General features: G+C 37.9%; 1 protein-coding gene across 2 annotated transcripts in view; it reads right to left on the bottom strand.

Moving 5' to 3' along the window:
- Window positions 1–24384, bottom strand: part of LMBR1 (limb development membrane protein 1) — a 180234-nt gene that overhangs the window by 142399 nt on the left and 13451 nt on the right. The window lies entirely within an intron of this gene.

Here is a 24384-nt window from a genome sequence, read left to right as displayed (position 1 = left end):
TGAGAAAACATATGAACTAATATAAAGTAAGTTGAAACAGAACAATACACATAACAACAATACATAAATAAGAATGCTAAAAAGAATGATTGTAATGATCAATATCTCAGGGCATTTTTGTAAAGAAGTAGTGGACTATTATTAAAAAATTTTTCACACACTATCAAACTGTTGTCTATTAGTTTTGCTTTTTCTTTATTAGAAGGAGAAAGGTATATCTGGAGATGACAGTGATAGAAAAACAAAAGGTATCTCAAAAACTTGTTTAAAACTTGTTTCTCCAAGTATTACTTTTAGATAGTGTGTTTATGTGAGCTCTTGCTAACCTGGTTTCATTTATACGACAATTTGCTGTTCTTTAAAACTTCTAACTGAAGTTCTCAACATCTAATAATAAGAACCCACATTGCTATAGTACTGTTGGAAACATGCTTGACACACAAAAACGTGTCAAGAAAAATTTATTACAGCAGAGTTCAGAGGAATTGAATGCCTTTGGCCAAAAGTGGGCTCAATCCCACCCTTAGGAAGGAAGACCACTGAATACAAAAGCAAGATGAGCTATATACCATTAGTTCAAGATAGATCCTCCCACCAGGAGACAAATTGGTCTGTTCTCCATTAGGTCACCATCTTCTCTACATGTCCATTACATAATCACCCTTGGTGTGATTCTCCCCTCCCAAACATGCTTTAACATAGGACCCATGATCAGAAAATAGAGGGATAATTTTATGTGGGGTGTGTCTCATATGCATGAGGTTCGTTAAGCAGGCACAATGAAGAAAAGCTTTCTCCAGGTTATTCTAGATCATTTTCCCTGACTGATTCAGGCCAGTTTCAGGCCTCGACCTTCTTATCAAAAATTTTGTGACTTTCTGAAGGCCACTGTCTGTATCCTGATTGGTTGAGTCCACCTGCGGTCTGCTAGCTTTCTCATTATCTGAAATATTCTCGATGACTTCATTAACTAGTAACTCAGTGAAATTTAACTTTTGGCTGTCTCTCACAGTACTTTTCTAATTTATCTGAAGAGTAGATAGGTTTGTGGATTATTTTTGTACATCAAACTATTATCTGCATTTTTCAAATGAAAAAATTGAAGAACAAAGAAGTAACTTGCCCAAAGTCATGCAATTAATAATGCAGAGCCAGAATTAGAGCTCAGGTTTTCTGTTGATTATCTCCCATTTAGCCTGTATATATCTTGTTTGTACAAACTGTTTTCATGTTGTCTAATCCAGATGAGTCTGAACTCCTCTAGAGACTGTCTTTTGCCTTTCTTTGTAACCCCTGTACTTTTAGCACAGTGCCTGACACAGTAGATGCTTAATAAATACTTACTGACTGACTTTTCACATACAGGGCTTTTTCTACTACTCCAGGCTGACCAGGAAAAAGATAAAAAGTAGTAAGGCCCTCACATAAAAGTGACAGTGTCTCACACCTGTCTGTAATTCTCTAAATTGTCAAACTAATGGTACTAAAGATATTACTTCATATCCCTCAACAGATATTTGTTATTATAAACCCATCATAATTTCTGTAATTTTATCAGTCTCTACTGAACTATAACTGGTATAATAAAGTTAGGAATGAAGCTTTCCTAGGGGCTGCCTTCTTTGGGAAACTGACATAGAGCAAAAAAATCAGCAATCCACAATGAAAGAAGATCTCACTGCTTTGGGAGAGTTTACACAGTACAATATCCAACACTACTTCCCCACATATACTTTCTCCCTGTGTTTAAGTGCATGTCCTTGTGGATCAATCACCTGTCAAAGTAACTTTTGTAGCAATAAAGTATGCTAGTTAGTCTGAATGCCATTGGTCTTTGAGAGTGAACCTTGACACTGCCAGTTCATACAAAAAAAAAATACAACTTGATCTCATTCTTGATAAGACTCGTTTAATGTATACTGAGTACCACATACCACTTAAAATCTGCATGTTTATCCTGCTAATATCTATGAGCATTTTAGTTTTTTGAGTATTGTATTTTTAAAGTATACATCAATATATTCATAATAATTCTGAAATCACTGAACATCAAGAATGACAATAGTTCTCCTCCATAGTGCGTCTCTCTCTGTCTCTTCCCACCCCTCTTGTCTTTCCTGCCTCTGTCCTCTCTTTCTCTTTGGCTCTGTCTCTCTGTCTCCCCGCTCCCAATCTCTTAAAACCAAAAAGAATAAAATATCTCTAAATTCATCCACAACCCCATAATGTTAAATGGCAGTCCTTGCTATATATGTCTAAACAAGATCAGATATATTTCATCCACCAAGGACCCAGAGTTACTATTTAATAATCACCATTTTAATTACTTATCTTCTCCCTAGAAATAGGTGTGTTATATACTATTAAAAGTAATCATTTGCATAACTCTAAGGCTTTATTTATCTCTCACCCAGAAAATTGGCAAAGATAACAAAACAAGGGAATAGTTGGTGTTATCACAGAAAGATGATCACACTAATACACTGTTAGTTGAACTGTGAATTGAACCAAATCATTCCAGAAAGCAATATGGAATTAAAGTGTCTAAAATGGCCATATCCTTTGACCCAGAGATCCGAGTGCTAGCCATATTCATCAGGAAGATGAAACATAAAGTTCTCATATGCACCAAAACATTCAAAGCAGCATTTTTTGAAGTTAACAGAGAACTAGAAACAAGCAGATGACTGTTGGAAATGTTTGGCATGACTGCACATTTATAATCTATATCAAATTGTGTGCCTTCTCAAGTAGGGAGTAGGGAAAGGAAGGATGAAGAAAATTTGGAATTCAGTATTTAAATAAAAAATATTTTAAAAATTGTTTACGTGAAATTGAGAAATAAAAGCAAGAGGCTTTTCCCTTCAACAATGTACCATCAGATTTTGTAGATAATCTTAAACTAGATTTACTAGTTCCTAAATGTACTTTGATACAAACTACCGAAATGTTAGGAAAGTAAAATACGACAGCATATGCATATAGATGCATATTTTGTAAAATAAGTAATGCAATGTTTACAAATGGTAGTCAATAAAGATGTAACTAAAATATTCTTTTCTAAAACAGAAATGGTGGAATGTATCTGATAATGCCAAGAGGAACTGCTAACCAAGGGAACAATAATTTGGAATACTGATTATCCTTAGAGAAAACACGCTATGTTTGTAGTGTCTTCATCATCAAAAGTATTACAATATATGACTTATGAGTTACCAGCCTGTATTAATTTTTCGGCAAGATTTCTATTTTGACTAATTAACCTCAGGCAGAGAAAATCAGATTCTCAGGCCAAATGAACTGTTACTCAAACCAACAATCCAAAAAGAAATACTATGTTCCACATCTTGTCAACAAGATAAATTCAATTTTTCAAAATTGTTACTAAAGAAAAATTTGATATGCAAATAATCCTTTGTTTGGAGTTTCTGTGTGTCATACAACGCACCTGGATGTTTTTGTTTTTGTTTTTTAGGGAGCCTTTTTCTCCTTGGCCTTTACAGTTAGAAAGGTCTGTCATAAAAGCAGGAAGCTAGCAGTTAACCTGTTTGCCACAAGGTGGCAATTCTGAGTTGGCAACTAAGATCAGCTATATCTTCTCAGATCTACCAGAACTCTAAGAATAAAGGAGTTATTGCCCATGAAAAGCAAAACATGGAGGCCCATCCATTGAGCGGATCAGATAAAAGTCCTGTGAAAAGTGGGGTCTACCAATATAAAAACCTATTTTCTCTTCAATTAACTTTAAAATTCTATAGAAGATAAATTTCTCAGAAGGATAGAGAACCCTGAAAGGACCTTACAAATCACTTAGCTTAGCACCTCATTCTGCAGATAACCTGGGGCCCAGAAAGGGAAGGTGGCTTGCACAAAGTCACTCAGCTAGTAAATGGAAGAACCAAGATTCCAACCAAGTCTGACACCACGTTAACACTCTTTTCCTCTGCCAAGGGGCCAAGTCTCCCTTACACATACTTCATCATCCTAATGGAATTGTATTCAGTATACATTGTTTCATTACAGGGGTGGGGAACCTGCAGCGAGGCGATAGGTTCTCCACCCCTGGAAGAGATTCCTCCAAAAAGGATCAAAGTTTCTGGAAATAGAAATCAGAGAAAGACTTTTTTTATTCTAAGGGAAAACAGAAGCAGGTAATTTTTGAAGCTTGTCCACAACAAATACTATCTAATTTATTAATGCTATCTGAAGAACTATACTAATTAACAATAATAGCAGTTCATGTTTCTATAACACTTTAATGTTTATGAAGCCCAGGTCTCACAATTCAAGAAGATACATTCACAGATTTTTTTTAAAACTCCCCTCCACATTTAGAGATGAGGAAACTGGAGTTGATAGCTATTTAAGGGATTTGCCCAAGATCATATAGAATAAATGCATAAGTCAGATAAACTTCAGTAGCTCCACTGACATTTCATAGATTCTATATACCAACAAAGTCTATACAAAAAAAAAATTCCAAACACAAAATGGGACTTCCAAATACATTAAACAAAACATTTATGTGATTTATGAATGTAATGGAATACTACTGTGCTGTAAGAAATGACTTCAGAAAAACCTGGAAAGACTTATATGAACTTATGCTGAGTGAAATGAGCAGAACCAGGAGAAATTATACACAGTAACAGACACAGTGTATGAGGACTGTTTCTGATACTTAGCCCTTCACAACAATGCAAGGACCTAAAACATTCCCAAAGGACTCGAGGCAAAATGCCATCCAGAGAAAGAACTATAGAATCAGAATGTAGAATGAAGCTAACTATTTTCTCTTATGATATGTTTTGGTTTGGTTTGGCTTTTCTCATGATTTCTCCCATTCGTTTTAATTCTTCTATGCAATATGACTAATGTGAAAATGTGTTTAATAAGAACGTATGAGTGGAACCCATATAAGATTGCATGCCATCTTGGGAAGGGAGGGGAGAGGAAGGGGGAGAAAATCTAAGATTTATGGAGGTGATTGTTGAAAACTGAAAACAAATTAATTTTAAAAAACATTTGAAACAGTCTGATAAACAGCTTGATGAGAAACATCCATATACACTTCCCCACATGCAGAGTTAGACTTTATAATTTACTACTTGAGGTTGTAACATCAAAAAATATTCATTCTATAACTCCTAGGCACAATACTAATGGCAACAGAAATGAGTCACTCTTCCAACACGTAGAGAACCATCAAAATCAAGTTCAAAGATTCTGCTTCATCTCAGAAAAATGACCAGGAAAAATCTTTATGAAGGGAACTTCATTTCATTTTTAAAATTATCTTTAGTCTCAATCACAAGAAACAATAAAACAAGGTTTTATTTCTGCCAAAAGTAATTCTTTAGGGATTTATTAAACTAATTACTGTAAGCTAAACAACTCAAAGTAGTCTTAAATTCCTTGACTTTTAAAATATTGGCATATCAGAGAATCATAAAAGAAAAATAGTATCTTTTTCCATGCAAGAAGAATTTGAGACAGACAATACAATATATTTCTTGGAAATTGCCCAGGAAACAAGGAATCTGTATGGGTTGCCTCTGCTCCTTAAAACCTAACACAGATTCAGATTTTCAGTTAAATATGAAATATAGGAGAAAAAAGATAATACCAAATTAATTAATATTTCACAGTAAACAAAAAACCATTTTCTCCCCTATAAATCAGTTAAGAATTAATTTGGTCTAAAACATCAAAAATTAATTGAAACTCATCTTTAGGATCATGTCATCATGTCAAAGTACTCAATGTCTAAAGACAATCTATGCCTCAAGGGATCCAAGATAATACAGGACAGATACCAAATCATATTACAATGCAGTAATCATCAAACAATTTGGTACTGATTAAAAGAAGTCCATTGGTGAAACGGATTACGTATACAACATACAGAAATAGATAAATGAAGCAGCCTAGAATTTGATAAACCCAAAGACCCCACCTACGAGCGTAAGGCATTATTTAACAAAAACTTCTGGAGAAAATGGAAAGTCATCTGGAAGAAATCAGGTATATATCTCAGACTTCATACCAGGATAAACTCCAAAAGGATACCTGATTTTGACATAAAGGGTAACATAATAAACAAAACAGAGGAGTGGTGGAGAGGGAAAAATAGATTAATTGAAAAAAATAAAATTTAACTTAAAAAACACAAATCTTGGTAGGCTAAAGTGATCACATAACGCTTCATAGAGATGAAACTCGAACTGATCCTGAAAATATGAATATGTTCAATTAGAGATCAGAAAGGCTCTGTAAGGACTAGATCAAAGGAGGATATATGGTAGGGAAAATAGGTCACTATAATTAAGTCAATAAATGAAATATTAATATCTACAACACAAAAAAAAATTTCAGTTGCATATAACTTCATAGAAACATAGATTCACAAACGGAGGGGACCTTAAAGGTCATCAAGTCTATCCTCTTTATTTTACAGATGAGGAAATTGAGGCCAAAAGATGTTAAAGGATTTGCCCAGGATCACATAGCTAATAAGTATCCGAAACTGGATGCAAACTCAAGTCCCCCTGACTCCAGGTCAGGGTTTACTCAATATGCTTTTTTGGCTTTCTTTGTATCCCAAGAACTTATTACAGTGCCTGGCACATAGTGGGCACTTCATAAAAGCTAGCTGACTGACAATATGCCACCACAGTTAAGGTCATGAGGGAAAAGGTGATAGGAAAGAAACAGGCATACAGTATTGAGAGAGATGGGGAACTAAAAATAGGCTCCAAAGACTCTGAGGCCTTTGGAAGACAGCAAACTATACTTGCTATTGCCTATTTCTTCCTCTTTCCAACTAGACTGATCACCAGAATAAGCTGCTGTTGGTGCTGTTGTTTTAATTCTGTTGAGCTTTCTGGTAATTCAGTACAATCTTCTGAGGTAAGGTTAAACAACTCATTTTATAACTAAAATAACTCATTTAAATAGAGCTTTAAGAGTTATAAAATATTTCTTCCACATCCACCCTGTAAAGGAGTATTATCCCTAATGTGTATAAGAGGAAACTAAGGCTGAGATATTAAAGCCTCATACCGCAGCACCAGCCTTTCTATATTCTGTCCCCTGTACCCCACGTGTGGCCCTTGGAATCAGAAAGACCTCAGTTCAAATTCTACTTCAGCCATTTACTACATATTTGAACTGGGCCATCATTTAAACTTGGGGTCTCAGTTTTCTCACTTGTAAAATGGGATGAACTTATGACCTGAGAGTCCTTAATGCTCTAGACACATGATCCTTCCCAGAGAAACCCCAAAGAATCACAGGCTCAAAAGATCATAAATGATGCCTGAAAGGGACTGCAGAAGCCACCTGGTTTAACCCTTTATTTTTCCGATGAAGACTGCAGAAGCCACCTGGCTTAACCCTTTATTTTTCCGATGAAGAACTGATGCTCAACAGGGGGTAAGTGATTTTCCCAGAGTTACACAGCAGCATCAGAGGTAGAATTTGAACTCAAGTTCTATCTTCAGTCACCTCTGTTCACAGTACTACTTGGAGATGGCTACACAGAGCTCCATGTTCACTATAACACAGGGAACAAGAGCCCATCTTCACTTTTTTTTTTTAATATCAGATGCTTTGATTCTGGAAATTAAAACCAACTACAAAGGGGCCCTCCCCTATGTGGAAACCCCCTAAGTTCCCTGCTTCCTGTTGAGTATCACTGAGTCCTCTCTACAGAAAGACATTCTTTTTACTCATTCTTAATCAATCCCCTATCCCACTGATCACAGCAGCTATTACAAACCTCTCTTCTTCTACTCCTTTGTCACCTGCCTCCCTCACCCCTGCTCTCTGAACTAGGGTTTTTACTTCAACTGATGCCATGAGACCCAAGCTCCCCATTTTTCCCCTTCTCTCACATTACTCTTACACCATACCCCACTATCTCCTCCTCCACTCCAGTCTCTAATTAAGAGGTAGCCCTTCTGTTTGCCAAGGCCAACCCCTCTACATGCACCCTTGATCCCATCCCCTCCCAACTACTCCAAAAGATTGCCTCCACAATCATTTCCACTCTCTTCTTTCTAATCATTTTCAATCTCTTCTTATCTATTGATTCCTTCACTATTATCTACAAAAATATCCGAGTATTCCCAATCTTTAAAAAACCCTCACTAAATGCAATGTCTGTCGTGGTTGATAACTTCTTCTCCTGGGTGCCTCATTTCTAAGGATTTAGTAACTATTCTCTCTTGGTTCTCCTCCTATCTGTCGAATGTTCCTTTCTCAGTCTCTTTTGCTGGATCACCATCCATGTCACATCCTCTAAGTTTGGGTGTTCCTCAAGACTTTGTCCTGGACCATTTTCTCTTTTTGCTCTAAATCTCTCACTTGGTCATCTCTTCAGCTTATATAAGTTCAATTATCATCTCTACACAAATAATCTACAGATGATTAATTATTATCACCTAGCTCTAGTCTCTCTGCTGAGATACAGTTGTCAACTGCCTGTGGACATTTCAAACTGAATATCTCAATTCAACATGATCAAAATAGAATTTATTCTTTCCCATAAAACCTTCCCCCTCTCCTGGACTTTGCTATTACTGTCAAGGGTACTACTATCCCTCCAGTCTTGCAGGTTTGTAACCTCAACTTCTCTCTTGCATTCACCATACATATCCAGTATTTGCCAAATCTTATTTTTACCTCCCCATCATTGCTAATATAAGTCAATTTCTCTCACTCACTAGTTTAGGCTCTTATCACCTCTTGTTTGGACTGTTACAATAAGCTTCTCACTGGTTTTCCTGCCTCAAGTCCAGCATTGAGCACAGTGCCTGGCACGCAGCAAGCATTTTATAAATGCTTGTTGACTTGACTCAAAGTCTCTTCCCATAGATACCAAAATGATCTTCCTAAAACTTAAGTCTAATCATATCAGTCTTCTCCCCTATTCAATGAACTCCAGTGTCTCACTCTTACTTCCAGGATACATGAAGTCAAAAGATCACAGAACCATTTAGGCTGGAAGAAATCTCAGAGGCCATCTTTTGTTTGAGATTCAAAGCTCTTCAGAACCTGGACCCTTGCTACCTTTCCAGGCTCTTACATTCTCCTCCTCTTCCCTATCAAATTTAGCTATAGTTACCGTATAAGTTGACAAATGCATTTTATGTCTCCACTTTAGGCATTTAAAATTTTCCATTACTTTTAAGGCTCTTCTCCCACAAAGCATCTCTCATACTCAGCTGGATATGTAATCTCATCCACAGAAATATTCCCTCCAGTGATACAAAGTACAACCCATCCATACCTATTCATCCTTCGCAACTCCTATCTATATCTTCCTGTAAGTTCACCACAAAAGGGTCCCCCTAAGAAGCTACAAGGAGAGAGGAAACTTTCTGACATTGTGATGATGCCAGCAGAGGACACAGAGTGTCCATCCTTTGCTGTCATCATATGACCAAACTATTTTTTCTATCGCACATTGCTTTTAAAATATTCTTTCTACTTCCTTATTAATTGTGGGTCGCTGCTTGCTCACATCTCTGTCGCCCTGTGAACCACAGTAATTTTTAATTTTTCAGAGACTCTACTTTTCTGTGACTTGTAGTCATACAACAAAACAGATACAATATTGGTATTTGTTTCTGGATAAACTGGGGGTCATTAAAGGTGCTCTGGCATTTCCCAAAGACAAACCATTCCCATTCTTCTCTACCTGCTTAATTCTGGACCCAAAACAACGCTACAGTGCACACAGCACATACTGGTGGCTGAACTCAAAAGGTTGTTTAACTTTATGCAACAGTCTGGACATACACTTCTTGTTCTATGTAGATGATATGACAAACTTAAGTCTATATAGGTCTCACAGGAGATTTTTCAATGTTCTAAAACTGATGAAACCATCGCATTACACACAAGAATAAACATCTGAAGGACCTCACCACTTATAAGAAATCTATCTTCAACTGAGTCTGTGCCCTGGATTACCTCCATCATAATGCAAAAACCTTTGGCAAACATTTCTTCTTGTTTTATGCCTCACCTAATGGTAATTACCAAAGGATCAAAGAGGGTTCTATTATATCTTTAGAAGAATCTCTAATAATTTTAATGTATGCCTGAGAACTTGTTGGAAAAGAATCTTTAAGGTGGCATTTGCTTTACTGGGTCAAATTTCTTTAACCAAGAAACAATAAAGTAAGATCTTTCAGTTAATTATACAATGGTAGAGATGTGGTCTATGTGGAATATCACTTGTAAAAACCTTCCTGTTCCCTTCTAATGTCAACAATGCATGTATATATGATTCTTATGAAAAATTTATATAGATGAGAAAGTAGGAAATAAAATAATTTTCTTAAAAAAAGTAGGCAAGTAGGTCAGTAGTTGATGTTCTCTTGGTAGCTTTTTTTGAGGAATTAACAAAGTCCACGATTTATTCCACTTAATCCTTTCCTTCAAATACCTTGTAAATAAATGTTCTCACAAATGTGCTGTCTCCAACAAAGCTCTCTTCTATGTACACTTGGTCTAACACAACTGATTTTTCCTATCTTTGTTTTCTTGAATGTCATGAATATCCTCTCTACAAGTATAACTAGGATTGTGATATTAGAATCCAAATATGCTAGTTACACTGTGCCTCATGTTAAGAGTCTGCTATAAACATCTTTGCATCCCTTTTCCATTTTTCTTTTGATTATTGTCCTTCAACTTTCATTCTTAAATAACCTTGAGTGACTTTGGTTGAGTCACTGGTCAAACTTTCTTTAAATTGGTATTATCCTCCACTGCTTCTATCTGTTTTTTGAGAAGATCTGATCATAATCTTCCATCATTCTTCTCCCTAAGATTTCAAAAACAAGTTTTTGATCTAAAGTAGTATTGCTCTTTGCTGCCAGATGGCTGGCAAGTAAGTCATGTTTGTTTAGATTGTTTGATCTTGTTATGGAAACAGATTAATATCAATTACATTTCTGTATAAAATTATTTGGCATCTATATCCTTTCTTCTATCCACCTTCCATTTCTTGTAATCAATAACTTGTTTAAATAGGTCATGATGGAATTATTTTAACTGCACATCATATCTTTTTTTCATTTTTATTTTTTTCTAGGTTTTTTTTTAACTAATCTTAGTCTCTTCCATAAGCATGTCAATAGTCTCATTGTACTCGTAGCTGATTCAGGAATGACTTTCACTCATCAATAACATGTCATAATCAATTTCATTTCTTCTGATGTTATTCAATATTCAACATGACCAGTGTCTTCCAATTATTTTCTAAAAAAAAAAAAGTATTCATTATATATAGTTCTGAGGTTTATGTGCTACATAGCTTTTGCCTACTCCACTCTTTAGCCTTGATCCATTTTTTCCAACATATTTTTCACTGTTCTCACATTTCCTTTGTACTGCTGTTACTGAGCATGAAAGTATATATCAATTTATTTTGGTGGTGTTTATTAAGTCCTTCATAGAATAGATCTATATCTTCATTCTCTGCAACAGATTCTGGTGAATATGCTACACTAATTTTCATGGTGGTCCTTTCACAAATATTCATCATAAACACTATAATGCAAGATGACTAAACGTACTAAAAAAATTGTGTATTTCTGTTGCCTTTGGGTATATGACAACAATTCAACCACCTCCTTTATTTGTTTGTCCAAAGCAGAACCTGTGAGCCATGTTTTCATTTAGTTGCAACTTCCTTCTTTCATCTGGTTTTGTTATGTAATAAGAAAATTTTTAATTTAATAATGTCAATTATTAGGATTTGTTTTCTTCATTAGAATGTTTACTTAGTGATCATCAAACAAGGAACATACATATGTCAAAACTGTACAAGAGTCCTTGAAAAATATAACAGGAAACATAATGGTAGAGATGTGGTCTATGTGGAATATCTTGTTCAGTGACGGCCATTATTTTCAAGAGAGGCATAAAAGAGGAAGACATATGTTTGTCAAAGGCATCTACCACAGTGACAGACAAAATCCAGCAGAGAGTCTAAGTTGAAGAGGGATTCCCAGGCGTTCATATTTGTAAATGACACTATGCTAATAGCATCAGGCCCCAGAATAAGAGTTTTATGGAATGGGCATTCAGTATGAGTTGTAATCTTCATGGTTAGAGGGAATACTCACATCAATGAAATCACAGACCCACTTAACAGTAACATAAATTTCAATAATAAATTTGCATATACATATGTAGACTGCATCAGCTTAACTAGAAGAAAAATATTAAAAAATGATTAAACAAATAAATTTAAATAATTAACTTCCTGAAATATATGTCCAAATAAAAATATGCAAGAAATAAAGCATTCTCTTCTAATTCTATAGATTTATTATTCTTTTACTTTTTCCCCAAGAAAAAACACAATTAGTATAATCTGAAAGAAAAAGAAATTTATTTTTATAGGACTTCTAAGAACATTGTGTTAATTTAGGAACAGGTATTCTAAACGTGATTAAGGAGAAATCTGTCAGAATGTGACAGATTACAGATACATCAGTTCCTCTGTAAAATAAACAAATTTTCATAAACACATAGGAAGAAAATGGTTTCCTTCCTGGTTACTGGATGCTAATATAGAGATATAAATTTTCTACCCATATTTTGCAACAAAAATAAATACATCATCTCTTGTCCCCTGTATCTAAGTATAAAAACAAGAATTACAAAAAGGGCACAGTGGCCATATACTTAAGTACAAAGTTAAAAAAAAAATTCATGAGGCTAGGAAATAGTTACGTCTGAAAAACACCACAATATTTTTGGCAAGATAAGCTGTATGTTAGAAGAAATTATCAGAGAGAGGGAGGGTGAAGCTATTTAGAAGTAAATCTGGACGCTGTCTGGTTATATACAGGGAAACAACAGAACACGCTGAGTTGCAAATGTGAAGACCAAAAGGCCAAATAAAGAATATGGTTGTGGAGTAAATACAGTACTTTGTAAAAATGTAATTTACCATATGTATGTAAATGTTATTGGTTCTTCATGAAAACCTTTGACTTATTTTAACAGAATAAAATTCTGTCTAGGTACTTTAGTAAAAAAAATCTTTAGAAGAGATATGAATTTCTCTTAGCCAGTTAAATATAAATATTAATTACATATAAATATGTATAATATAAAGAACTTCAATAAAAAAATTTTAAATTAAAATACTGCATTGTTCTACTCTTATAATATTTAATGCTCAAAATCTGTTGAACACTTCACTTCAAAATTCTGAATTAAAATAACATATTTAGCCAAGTACATTTTCTCATGTACCTCCAAAACATTAGATTGGTGGCCTCAAAGCTACAGGCTCCCCACCCCTATACTAGATCATATCATACCCTGTGAAAAGGTAATCTTTGAAAAGTTATTTCTAACCTAGTAATTCTTAATACTCATGTTTTCAACGAAAGACTACTAAAACTATCAAGCAGACCAAAATAATCCCAAACAAAAGCAAAATGGTTTCCCAATAATCTTAGAATTAATTTTTAAAAAAATCATGTGAGGTTACTGTCAGATGTTTTTACTTGTTTCTATTTCATTTTTAACATGAACTTGACAAACATCAAACATTTCCTTAAACAAAGAAGAAAAAAAAGGGCTGTATATGACATAATTTGTATTATATATTTGGAGTTTTCTATCCATAATTTGCAATGTAAATATATCACCAAATGTATTTATTTATTTATTACAGGTAAGGAAAAATTTTATTTGGGATGGTGGGAAACGAAAGTTACAACAGGATAGGCCAAATGAGGTAGTTGATGGGTCCCTTCTAGAATTCCTCACTTTCATCTTCACCCTCCACAGAGTCTATACCTACTCTCTCAAAAACTTTCTCCAGAGCAGTCAAGCCAAATCCCCTCAAGCCTCAGATATTTCTCTTTTCTCTTTGTCTTCATTCATATATTAAATAAAGAAATCTGGTATTCATTAGACCAAACTTGTGGCCCAGAAGGACCTAGGTATAAGCAATGGTTGTTGTGTTAATGCTTAGCATACATGCTACTCACTACACTTTGGTCATTCCTCTCTAGGGACCACAGTTGGGGACTGGTAATTGATACCAACAACTTTGAAGCCAGTGGGACACTAGTCTACAAACTGAGTAGTATGCTTGATGTTGATGATGGAAACAGCAGCACTGACATCACATCATGTCATGTATTTACCATGATGTGAGTCAAACTTCCCCATCCAGTTAGATCAGGCATTAGAAATTTCAGCTACCAAGAGCAGTTCATAATTGCCATTCTCAGCAGAGATAGAATAAGAAATAAGTAACCAAGGGTCGCAGATTTGAGCATAAAGCACCAGATTGGTTTGGAACTCTCTAAAGTACATACAGAGAGGGGGCGGAGAAAAGATGGCAAAGTAGAAAGATGCACATACACATAGCTCCGAACCCACAACCCACAGAATATCTACAAAGAAGTAACTCACGACGAATTCTGCACCCAGAGGCCACAGAACATTGGAGCAAGGGAGATTTCTGTTCTGGATAGACCTGCAAACCTCTCGCAAAAGGTCCTTGGCGCTGCAGACTGGGCGCCAGGACTGGGAGCTGAGTAAAGCCCTGCCTCGGCCGCGGAACGGAGAAGAAAAGATCCAAGCGAGCCTCAGGGACGGGATCTCCAGCAGCCACGCGGGTCCCTCCACCCACAGGTGACAGGGGTCGGTGAGAGGGTCTCTTTGGCGGGTCGAGAGGGGAGTGGGGTGCCCCCATACTCAGGCCCCCTCGGAAGGCAACAGCGGAGGCGGGAGCAGACCGGGGCTCCCCAAGCAGGCAGGAGCCCGGATCCATTGTTGAAGGTCTCCGCATAAACCCCCTGAGGGAACTGAGCCCTTGAGGCAGCCCTGCCCCTACCTGAGCAGCTGAACTTAATTTCACACTGAATAGCAGCCCTGCCGCCGCCCAAAGCACTGAGGCTGGGAAGCAGCATTTGATTCTCAGACCCCAAGCGCGGGCTGGGAGGATCCGGAGGCGAGTGTGAGGAGAATATTCAGAGCTCAAGTCACTGGCTGGGAAAATGCCCAGAAAAGGGAAAAAAACCAAGACTATTGAGGGTTACTTTCTTGGTGAGCAGGTTTCTCCTCCCCTCCCTTCTGATGAGGAAGAGCTGTGCTCACCATCAGGGGAAGACAGGGAAGTCAGTGCTTCTAAATCCCAGCCCACTCAATGGGATCAGTTCTGGGAAAAGGTCTTAAAGAGCCCAAACAATTTTCAAAATCATGATAGAGAGGTGGAGGAAAAACTGGGAAGAGTAATAAAAGACTTGCAAGCAAAGTATGAACAACAAATCAGCACCCTGCTAAAGGAGACCCAAAAAAATGCGGAAGAAAATAACACCCTGAAAAATAGGCTAACTCAATTGGCAAAGGAGGTTCAAGAAGTCAAGGAGGAGAAGAATGCTTTCAAAAGCAGAATTAGCCAAATGGAAAAGGAGATTCAAAAGCTCACTGAAGAAAATAATTCTTTCAAAATTAGAATGGAACAGATGGAGGCTAATGACTTTATGAGAAACCAAGAAATCACAAAACAAAACCAAAAGAATGAAAAAATGGAAGATAATGTGAAATATCTCACTGGAAAAACAACTGACCTGGAGAATAAATCCAGGAGAGACAATTTAAAAATTATGGGCCTACCTGAAAGCCAGGATCAAAAAAAGAGCCTAGACATCATCTTTCATGAAATTATCAAGGAAAACCGCCCTGAGATTCTAGAACCAGAGGGCAAAATAAGTATTCAAGGAATCCACAGATCACCGCCTGTAAGAGATCCAAAAAGAGAAACTCCTAGGAACATTGTGGCCAAATTCCAGAGTTCCCAGATCAAGGAGAAAATATTGCAAGCAGCTAGAAAGAAACAATTCAAGTATTGTGGAAATACAATCAGGATAACACAAGATCTAGCAGCTTCCACATTAAGGGATCGAAGGGAATGGAATAGGATACTCCAGAAGTCAAAGGAACTAGGACTAAAACCAAGAAACACCTACCCAGCAAAACTGAATATAATACTTCAGGGGAAAAATTGGTCTTTCAATGAAATAGAGGACTTTCAAGCATTCTTGATGAAAAGACCAGAGCTGAAAAGAAAATTTGACTCTCAAACACAAGAATGAAGAGAAGCATGAAAAAGTAAATAGCAAAGAGAAGTCATAAGGGACTTTACAAAAGCTGAACTGTTTACATTCCTACATGGAAAGACAATATTTGTAACTCTTCAAACTATTCAGCATCTGGGTACAGGGTGGGATAACACACACACACACATGCACATGCACACGCACACACACATAGAGACAGAGTGCACAGAGTGAACTGAAGAGGAGGGGATCATATCTTAAAAAAAAAATGAAATCAAGCAGTGAGAGAGAAATATATTGGGAGGAGAAAGGGAGAAATGGAATGGGGCAAATTATCGCTCATAAAAGAGGCAAGCAAAAGACTTTTTAGTGAAGGGAAAAAGAGGGAAGGTGAGAGAAAAACATGAAGTTTACTCTCATCACATTCCACTAAAGGAAGGAATAAAATGCACAGTCATTTTGGTATGAAAACCTATCTTACATTACAGGAAAGTGGGGGATAAGATAAGCAGGGTGGGGGGGATGATGGAAGGGAGGGCACGGGGAGGAGGGACCAATTTGAGGTCAACACTCATGGGGAGGGACAGGATCAAAAGAGAGAACAGAAGTAATGGGGGACAGGATAGGATGGAGGGAAATATAATTAGTTCTTACACAACACTACTATTGTGAAAGTCATTTGCAAAACTACACAGATCTGGCCTATATTGAATTGCTTGCCTTCCAAAGGGAAGGGGTGGGGAGGGCGGGAGGGCAGATTGGCAGACAGGGGCAATTAGAACGCTCGGTGTTTTGGGGTGGGGGGAGGGGACAAAAGGGGAGAAAATGTGGAACCCAAAATTTTGTGAAAATGAATGTTAGAGGGGTTGAGCCAAGATGGCGAAGTAGAAAAACGCACATACACATAGCTCCGAACCCACAACCCACAGAACGGCTAGAGGGGACCAACTCACGGTGAATTCTGCACCCAGAGGCCACGGAATATTGGAGCGAGGGAGATTTCTGTTCCGGAGAGACCTGCAAACCTCTCATGGGGGGTCCTTCGCGCTGCGGACTGGGCGCCGGGACTGGGAGCAGAGGGCAGCCCTGCAGCGGCCGCGACACCGTGAGGAAAAGATCCGAGTGGGCTACGGGGACGGAATCTCCAGCAGCGGCACAAGCCCCTCCACCCACAGGTGATGGGGGTCAGTGAGAGAGTCTCTTTGGCGGGTCGAGAGGGGAGTGGGGTGCCCCCATGGCTCGGGCCCCCTGGGAGATAGAAGCTGAGAGGCGGCTGCAGACAGGGGCTCTCCAAGTCGGCGGGAGCCTGGATCCATTGTGGAAGGTCTGTACATAAACCCCCTGAGGGAACTGAGCCTGAGAGGCGGCCCTGCCCTGACCTGACCACCTGAACTTAATTCTCACACTGAATAGCAGCCCTGCCCCCGCCAAAAGCCCTAAGGCGGGAAGCAGCATTTGAATCTCAGTCCCCAAATGCTGGCTGGGAGGACCAGGAGGCGAGGTGGGTATGAGGAGAATATTCAGAGGTCAAGTCACTGGCTGGGGAGAATGCCCAGAAAAGGGAAAAGAAATAAAACTATCGAAGGCTACTTTCTGGGAGAACAGACATTTCCTCCCTTCCTTTCTGATGAGGAAGAACAATGCTTACCATCAGGCAAAGACACAGAAATCAAGGATTCTGTGTCCCAGCCCACCCAATGGGCTCAGGCCATGGAAGAGCTCAAAAAGAATTCTGAAAATCAAGTTAGAGAGGTGGAGGAAAAACTGGGAAGAGAAATGAGAGGGATGAAAGAGAAACATGAAAAGCAGATCAGCTCCCTGCTAAAGGAGAACCAAAACAATGTTGAAGAAATTAACACCTTGAAAACTAGCCTAACTCAATTGGCAAAAGAGGTTCAAAAGGCCAATGAGGAGAAGAATGCTTTCAAAAGCAGAATTAGCCAAATGGAAAAGGAGATTCAAAAGCTCACTGAAGAAAATAGTTCTTTCAAAACTAGAATGGCACAGATGGACGCTAAGGACTTTGTGAGAAAGCAAGATATCACAGAACATAGCGAGAAGATTGGAAAAATGGAAGATAATGTGAAATATCTTATTGGAAAAACAACTGACCTGGAAAATAGATTCAGGAGAGACAATGTAAAAATTCTGGGACTACCTGAAAACCATGATCAAAAGAAGAGCCTAGACATCATCTTCCATGAAATTATCAAGGAAAACTGCCCTGAGATTCTAGAACCAGAGGGCAAAATAAATATTCAAGGAATCCACAGAACACCGCATGAAAGAGATCCAAAAAGAGAAACTCCTAGGAACATTGTGGCCATATTCCAGAATTCCCAGGTGAAAGAGAAAATATTACAAGCAGCTAGAAAGAAACAATTCAAGTACTGTGGAAATACAATCAGGATAACACAAGATCTAGCACCCTCTACATTAAGGGATCGAAGGGAATGGAATAGGATATTCCAGAAGTCAAAGGAACTAGGAGTAAAACCAAGAATCACCTACCCAGCAAAACTGAGTATAATACTTCAGGAGAAAAAATGGTCTTTCAATGAAATAGAGGATTTTCAAATTTTCTTGATGAAAAGACCAGAGCTGAAAAGAAAATTTGACTTTCAAACACAAGAACGAAGAGAACCATGAAAAGGTGAACAGCAAAGAGAAGTCATAAGGGACTTACTAAAGTTGAACTGTTTACATTCCTACATGGAAAGACAATATTTGTAACTCTTGAAACATTTCAGTATCTGGGTACTGGGTGGGAGTACACACACACACATGCACACACGCACACATACATAGAGACAGAGTGCACAGAGTGAATTGAAGAGGATGGGATCATATCTTAAAAAAAAAAAATGAAATCAAGCAGTGAGAGAGAAATATTGGGAGGAGAAAGGGAGAAATTGAATGGGGCAATTATCTCTCATAAAAGAGGCAAGCAAAAGACCTATTAGTGGAGGGATAAAGAGGGGAGGCGAGAGAAAAACATGAGGTCTACTCTCATCACATTCCACTAAAGGAAAGAATAAAATGCACACTCATTTTGATAGGAAAACCTATCTCACAATACAGGAGAGTGGGGGACAAGGGCACAAGCAGGGTGGGGGGGAGGATAGAGGGGAGGGCATGGGGAGGAGAATGCAATCCGAGGTCGACACTCATGGGGAGAGAAAGGATCATAAGAGAATAGAAGTAATGGGGGACAGGATAGGATGGAGGGAAATATAGTTAGTCCTATACAACACAACTAGTATGGAAATCATTTGCAAAACTACACAGATTTGGCCTATATTGAATTGCTTGTCTTCCAAAGGGAAGGGGTGGGGAGGGAGGGAGCTAAAGAAGTTGGAACTCAAAGTGTTAGGATCAACTGTAATGTTCTTACCACTAGGAAATAAGAAATACAGGTTAAGGGGTCAAGAAAGCTATCTGGCCCTACAGGACAAAAGAGAAGACGGAGACAAGGGCAGAGAGGGAGGATAGAAGAGAGAGCAGATTGGTCACAGGGGCAATTAGAATGCTTGGGTTTGGGGGGGAGGGGATAAAAGAGGAGAAAATTTGTAACCCAAAATTTTGTGAAAATAAATGTTAAAAGTTAAATAAAAAAAAAAAAGAAAATGAATGTTAAAAGTTAAATTAATTAATTAAAAAAAAAAAGTACATACAGAGAGCACTCTCCATTTGCAGGGAGGTAGTGATGCAGGAAATAGTTTCTGGTAAATGAGCCCAGTTAAAATTGGTGTAAATGAGTCACTTTCATGTCCAGGTTCAAGGGGTAGATATCATAGGTGGCCTCATTTTCCACCACAAATGCACAATCCAAGTATTCTAGTATGATATGTATGGTCAGATGGAGTTGCTGAGTTCTACTACAATTGTGCATAGTTTGGGGGCTGGGTGGATGGTACACCCCAGCTTGGACTTCTTGTTGTAATCAACAGAGGGAATCAGCAGGAAGGGTGAAGCCTGAGCCTATATTGACCCCAAGGTTATGAAAATACACACAAGAGCTTTGCACTGATCCAACAGTTTCTGGATGGGCCCCAACAAGTACGGTGACCTTCTTGCCAACAATATAATGACCCCAGGTATAATTACCACCAGTATCTTCCTTGCCAAAGATCCTCAGGATAGAATTGCTGTTTATAGATGCTAGCAGTAACTTCATCTACTATAGCAGACTCCAAGTCTACAAAGTTTTGCTCTGTGTACATGCTTCCCAGCCCCCATATCACAAAAGAAGATATTTAAGTTGTCATCACCACCACCCAAGGTTCTGTCACTAATCATGATACCACTGATATGAATACTATGCTCTAAGTAACAGAGGTGCTGCTCAGCTTACACTTTGGCCTGGCCGACATGGATACAGACATATTCATGCGTAGTTGCTCTGATGTGTAAAAATATAGGAGGATATTATTCACTGCAGATGGTTTATAGATCTCTGCCAACACTACAAATCTCTATTAAATTTAATATGGTAGCACCAAAAGTGCCCTGCTTGTCTGTATCCTGTTCTGAGCTTCTTTTTTTAAATGTTTATTTATTTTTTGTTTTCAACATTCATTTCCACAAAATTTTGAGTTCCAAATTTTTTCCCCATCTCTCCCCTTCCCCCACCCCAAAACACCTTGCATTCTGATTACCCCTTCCCTCAATCTTCCCTCCCTTCTATCACACCCCTCTCTTCCCTTATCCCCATCTTCTCTCATTTCTTGTAGGGCAAGATAGATTTCTATACTCCATTATCTGTATTTCTTATTTCCCAGTTGTATGCATAAACAATTCTCAACATTTGTTCCTAAAACTTTGAGTTCCAACTTCTCTCCCTTCCTCCCTCCCCACCCATACACATTGAGAAGGCAAGCAATTCAACATAGGCTATATATGTGTAGTTTTGCAAAAGACTTTCGCAATAGTCATGTTGTAAGACCAACTATATTTCATTCCATCCTATCTTGCCCCTCATTTATTCTATTCTCTCTTTTGACCTTGTCCCTCCTCAAGTGTTTACTTCTAATTGTTCCCTCCTCCCATTTGACCTCCCTTCTATCATCCCCCCACTCTACTTGTCCCTTTCTCCCCTACTTTCCTGTAGTGTAAGGTAGATTTTCATACAAAATTGAGTGAGCATGTTATTCCCTCCTTAAGCCAAATGTGAAGAGAGTAAGCTTCACTTTTTCCCTCTCACCTCCTCCTTCTCCCCTCCATAGAAAAAGCTTTTTCTTATCTCTTATGAGAGATAATTTGCCCTATTCCATTTCTCCTTTTCTCTTCCTAATATATTCCTCTCTCACCCCTTAATTTTATTTTTTAGATATCATCCCTTCTTATTCAACTCTTTCTGTGTGTGTGTGTGTGTGTGTGTCTGTGTCTGCGTGTGTGTGTATAATCCCTCCAACTACCCAAATACAGAGAAAAGTCTCAAGAGTTACAAATATTATCTTGCCGTGTAGGAATGTAAACAGTTCAACTTTAGAAAGTCCTTTATGGTTTCTCTTTCCTGTTTACCTTTTCATGTTTCTCTTGATTCTTGTGTTTGAAAGTCAAACTTTCTTTTTAGCTCTGGTCTTTTCATCAAGAATGTGTTATCCTGATTGTATTTACACAATACTCAAATTGTTTTTTTCTAGCTGCTTGCAATACTTTCTCCTTGACCTGGGAACTCTGGAATTTGGCTACAATATTCCTATTTTTGGATCTCTTTCAGGAAGCAAATGGTGGATTCTTTCAATATTTATTTTGCTCTCTCATTCTAGAATATCAGGGCAGTTTTCCTTGATAATTTCATGAAAGATCATGTCTAGGCTTTTTTTTTTTAGAACACTTAGGTCAATTCACAACTCTGCCATTACTGTGCCTGTCCTCCTACAGCCAACAACTGTCACTTTATTTTTTTACCATCTTTACCAATCTGATAAATGTGAGGTGGAAGCTAAAAGTAGTTTTAATTTGCATTTCTCTTATTTTTAGTTATTTGGACCATTTTTTCATACTTGCTAGTAGCTTCCTCTTCTCCTTTTGAAAAATACCTGCTTCTTTCCTTTGACCATTTATCTACTGGAGAATGGCTCCTGTTCTGACATCTCTATCAGTTTCCCACATATCTTGCATATAAACATCAGAAAAATTTTCTGTGAAGATTTTTTTCTTTCGCAGTTAACTATTTCCCTTCTAATTCTGATTCCACTGACATTGTGGGAAAACTTTTCAGTTTTCTGTAACCAAATTTTTCAATTTTGTCTTTTGTAATCCTCTCAATTCCATATTTGATAAAGAATTTTTCCCCTATCTAGTGTTGTGAAAGGAATATTCTCTCCCTACACCAGCACTGATTTATGACATGACCTTTTATATCTAGTTCATAAATTTATTTGAAGTTTATTGCAGTAAATACAGAGTGAAATGTTGGGGGAGAAAATGCCATACCCATGGTAGATATCCAAAAATATTTTATCAAAGAATGAGTCTTTACTCATATAGTTCAAATCTTGAGTTTAATCAAACATTATGGTATGTCGTACTGCATATTATATTATGCTATATTAAATTGATTATATATTTTATTATGTTATACTATTAGATTACTTTTTATTGCATTTCCTTATGCCTCACTCCTCCTAAAACCTATTCATCTTCATCTCAATCTCCAATCCCTCTGCTCCACATTGCTCTGATTTCACTTTCCTCCCTTTCCAAATCTGACCTAAGGTTAGCTATTTAAACATTACACTATCCTCTACTCTTTAATTCCTCACCTATCTGTCCTATCACCATTTATCTCTTGCCAAATCTCAAACTAGAATTACTTCCAACCATCCGCCTCCCTCATTCTCAGTTATAGGCTGCTGAATGGATAGAGAAATCATAAAATTGTGCTGACTGGGTCTATTATAAGTCTATGTTATCTGCATCAAGTGGGTCCTCACAGTAGCAAGTCAATTCTTTTGTCTCTGATTCTCTGGCTCACATCCTACAGTCAAACTTATTCTTCTTTCTTTAAGCCTTACAAGCCTTTCCCTTTTTCTTCTCCCAGCAGAGGACTTCACCTCTCAGTTTACTGAGAAAACTGAGCCACTTAACTGTGAATTTCCTCTTCATCTCAAAAACCTTTGACATCATTCCTCACTCTCTCCTTTTTTTCTTCCAGTCTTTTCTTCTTCACCTTATCAACGTCAATGACTCTACAAGTGCACCTGACCCCATCCCATTCCATATTTACCAGAAGACTGCAACATCAATCATCTAATTCCCTCTAACTTTCAGCCTTCCCTGACAATTTCTTCTTTACTGGCTTCAAACGTCCTCAGGTATCTCTCAACCTTTAAAAACTTGCTCTACCTATAAGGGGGAGGAGCCAAGTATATGCCAAAGCCCAGCTGAACTCTCCCAACATTCCCCTCCAAAACAAATTTAAAATAATACCCAAATAGTATTTTGGAGTGGCAAAGCCAAGAAAAGGCCACAGGGAGACATTTTTCCCGGCTAAGACAACCTAGGAGGTCTGTAGGAGAGGTCTGTAATACCAGGGTGAGTGCAAGCCAACAGCACAGTAGGAGCACCAGCATTGGGTCTTGGAAGTGGCTGAGATAGAAGCAGCAGCTTCAGCAGTTCTTAGCCCAGAGATGGTAAGGGGATCAGATAATTGATCAGAAAGAGATTACAGGGGACCCTTTGCTGGCATTGGGTATAGCTAGTAGTAACTGGCAACTCTATTGCTGATAAGCAGTTCAGGGGCACAGTTCCTAGGTAGAGAGAAATACTTGTGACTAGTCACAAAAGAGCAAGAACTCTTATCACAGTTCCAGGGCCAAGAAGTGTGCTAGCACTTGTAATTGCAGGAGAACAGAGTACATGGCTACAATGATGGAATCAAAAGGAGCACTAATACTTAAGGCTGCAGAGCAGTAGAGGTCCTTCTTAAGTAAAGGCCAGAGTGAAGACCAAGAGAATAGTGATCACACCTCTCTTTCTATAACACAAACCTGGAATTGCCAAAAACTTACAGACCCCCAGAAGCAGCTCTGAAAACAGCAGCATGAAAAAGACTGAAGCCTGGGACAGTGCCTCTTCACGCTGAAATGAGCAAAGCCCAACTTTAACATAAAGTTCAAAGTGAAGGAGTAGACTGAAAAAATAACTAAACAGCAAAAAAAAAAAAAAAAAAAAAAAAAAAAAGAACCTGACCATAAGAAGCTTCTATGGTGGCAGGGAAAACCAAGATATAAACTAAGAAGAAGACAACAATGTGAAAACAGCTAAC

The sequence above is a fragment of the Notamacropus eugenii genome, chromosome 3 (genome assembly GCF_028372415.1).
Source record: "Notamacropus eugenii isolate mMacEug1 chromosome 3, mMacEug1.pri_v2, whole genome shotgun sequence".
Lineage (NCBI taxonomy): Eukaryota > Metazoa > Chordata > Mammalia > Diprotodontia > Macropodidae > Notamacropus > Notamacropus eugenii.
Note: the sequence above shows the minus strand (reverse complement) of the source record. Positions and strands in the feature narration are given on the sequence as shown.